Raw genomic sequence first — 3581 nt, forward strand, 5'->3', positions numbered from 1 at the left:
CAGGCCCATTATCCTGTGATGTCCTCATTGGCCGGCCACCAAGAGGTACCTGGAAACGATTTTAGACTGTTGGGAACAATGGGTAGGATGATTGGATCCCACATAATATTGTGTTGGACTTTCCGCATGCTGCAGTTGTGATGTGCGGTGAATAATGCAATATTCAAGTATTATCTAGTAGCCTTTCACAAAAATGCCCAAATTTAGTACCAATTTTTGTTTTCAGTTGTCAAAACTATGTTCCCTATTTTATTATTGGTGATTTATTCACAAATGTGAAGACTGAAGAATTGTGAGATAGAAGCTTGTTAAATCGGACTTGCCAAGAAAAATAACCACTGTGCACAGTGTATGAGGTTTAAGTAGCAAAACCTGAAATGACAGGTTCCAGCTAGAAGATTATATGGCGTGAACGTGTCTTTTACACTTTAGATCGGTCTTTAGTCAAAGAACTGAAAAGTTTTGTGAATATCTGACAGCAGACAGTTCTACTCAGTGTCGGACTGGGGCATGAAGGGTCCACCGGGGGGCATGCTGTGACGGGCCCGTGTTTAGGAGTGTGGCCAGTGTCCACAGAGGGTGTGGCCTGTCACCACAGAGGTTTGGCTAACTATTAGAGAGTGCATGGCATTATAATGTACCAGATTCCATAGTCCTGCGCAGTATAAAGTAACATATACATAAAGTATAGGGTTTCCCCTGTACCCCCATGGGCCAGTCCAACCCTGGTTCTACTTCATCGCTGGCTGGGAACCTTCTACACAAGCTGATCATAAAGCCTTAAGCAGGGCCAGACTAAGGGGCCTATTTATCACCATCCACATCCAAAAGGCGGAATACAGGTCATAAAATCGCCCCAACTCGCACTGCGATAATTGATTACATCGCAGGGATGTATCAATTATTGCATGCAGGAACAGAGCTTGTGGTTAAGCTCTGTCTCTGCGATGCCTCTTCGCAGCATCATTGGGGTATTTTTCGTAAAAAATACCCCGAAGCCCTGCTGCGCATGCGCTGCCCCAGCCAACATCGCCACTACCACCACCGCCCGGTCGAAACCCCCCCCCCGTCGCTACTATCCCTGCGCGCCGCGGACCCCCCCCCCCGAAGATCAATATACTTACCTGTCCAGGGAGCTGGTCCGCACTGCTTCAGGAGGCTGCCGGGCGCCAGGTCCTTCTCCTGCGCTGTGACCCCCGCTGCAGTAAAGTGCGCTGCCATTTTGCAGCGTCACTTTACTGCACCGGGGTCACAGCGCAGCATATGGGGGACCCGACGCCCGGCAGCGCTCACCGGAGCAGCGGACACCGGCTCCCTGGACAGGTGAGTATGGTTGTTTTGTTTTTTTTTTACTTTGTTTTTTTTTGTATTTTTACACTGTGATCAGCTTGTGTGTCCACAGCAGAGTGACCAGCTATGTGTGTACAGAAACTCTGCTACATCCTCAAACCTGCACACAAAAATATGCACCCATCATAGTTATATCTGAGTAGTTAAATGTACAGTGAGCTAATAAAATAAAATAAGAGCCTCAAAAGCATTGCGTTAAATCACTGAATGGAGCAGCCAAAGGGGCTGATTCAGACCTGATCGGTGCTGTGCGTTTTCGCACATCGACGATCAGGTCTAAACTGCGCATGCGCCGCAGTGTGCCGGCGCATGCCAGATAACTGATGGCTGTTGTAGCCCTGCGATCACCTCTGCCTGATTGACAAGCAGAGGCGGTCGCTGGCCGGGTCGGCGGCGGTTGGCTGCCGTTTAGGGGGCGCGGTCCGGGGAACGCAGGCATTCCCGGACCATTGGGGAGGCAGGCCGCGGCGGCTTGCGTGATGTCACAGGCAGCCGCTGCGACGCGGGCAGCGACCAGTAGCTTCCTGCCAGCGCGCATGAGCGCAGGAGCTGCGCTGGCTGGGAGCTTCTCCTGAAGTACAAAAACATCGCCGCTGTGCGATGCTTTTGTACTTGTGCGATGGGGCAGGGACTGACATGCGGGGCAACTAGCCCTGTGCTGGGCGTCCCCCCGCTTGTCAGTGTGGGTGGTCTTCAGGTTGCCGACTGTCGGGATCCCGGCGCACAGTATACCGGCGCCGGAATCCCGACAGCCGGCATACCGACAGGTATTCTCCCTCGTGGGGGTCCACGACCCCCCTGGAGGGAGAATAAATAGCGTGGCGCACGCAGCGAGCCCGCAAGGGGCTCATTTGCGCTCGCCACGCTGTCGGTATGCTGGTGGTCGGGCTCCCGGCACCGGTATGCTGGTCGCCGGGCGTCCAGCCACCGGCATACCATACTACACCCGTCAGTGTGACTGATTATAGATGTGATAAATTTAGCACATCTACGATGAGGTCTGAATTAGCCCCACAGTCCGGAAACTCTCAACGCTTACACACAGAAGTGGAGTAATGGGAGCATAGGCGACAACAAATTCCATTTTCAGATCCATTTACCATCTATCCCAAATAACATCTTGTTCCGGATCACTGGTTGCTATGGTTACTACTCAGTGCAGCTTTGCACCTATGTGAGTAACTAGCCTCCAATGTGTGACGGCTCTCTGTATAGGGCACATTATGGAAAGTGAAAATAACCCACAGATCAGCATTACACCTGTCATGTGTTTCCGACGGAGAATAAATTCAGGATTTGTGCCTAATGCACTGAGACAAGGAGATGCGCTTACCTAACCTCAATAAATAAATAGCACTTCTTATGTCTGCCCCACTACTACAATCACTGGTTGAATGTACTTCTAAAAACCAAGGTGCCACTTATCCTGATGGATATGCAACGCATATATAATGCTTGCACTGAGTTGCCTCATTCACATGCATGGCTCAGTTGGGGGCCAGGCTAATTAACAAATGCTTTAGACAGATTCAATTACAGGCAGAAAAGACCTTGGTCAATTATGGATGCCTCAGGCTACGTAGGGTGGTGTCTGTCGTTTTATCTTCAAACACCAGTAACCCCTCCCATGCCTGAGTATATTAAAGAAATTAAAACACCCATCCGAGGAATTTTTAGGAATTCTCATCTCCCTGTAATTTTACGTGCGACTCCGCCACCCTCGTATTCTGCAATTTCAAGCGATGAAAAAGCATTTAATCCCATCGCTATACCTCCTTTTCTTCGTCCCTTTATCCCTATGCTTTAACGTCTCAACGTGTTTGGATTTACAAAGAGCATTTAGGAAGCAGGCAGGTGCCCCTTTTAAAAGCAAGGTTAACCCATCCGAGGCAAATTCTTGCACGAACACAATGGGAGAACATGAGCGAGAATACAATTAAAACAGGTGTTTGCACAAGATTTAACAAATGCCACTTGTCTTTTGTACAGAGGTAAAATCATAAAGAGAAGCTTCCCTTGGGGATTTATTTTATATTAACTCAATACAGAGACTCGTGTTAAGCAAGTGCAGCACTTGAAATGCAATTTGTAACTGTTCAGAAATTCCTAGTGTTTATACATAAGTAAAATTACTACCCTGGTGCTTCCTTACCTTCGCTATTTAATGGTTGCATTAACTAAATTAAGAAAAAGCCATCTGAGTCACATAATCACAGAATATTTTGGTATAA

This window comes from Pseudophryne corroboree, chromosome 5 (assembly GCF_028390025.1).
Source record: "Pseudophryne corroboree isolate aPseCor3 chromosome 5, aPseCor3.hap2, whole genome shotgun sequence".
Lineage (NCBI taxonomy): Eukaryota > Metazoa > Chordata > Amphibia > Anura > Myobatrachidae > Pseudophryne > Pseudophryne corroboree.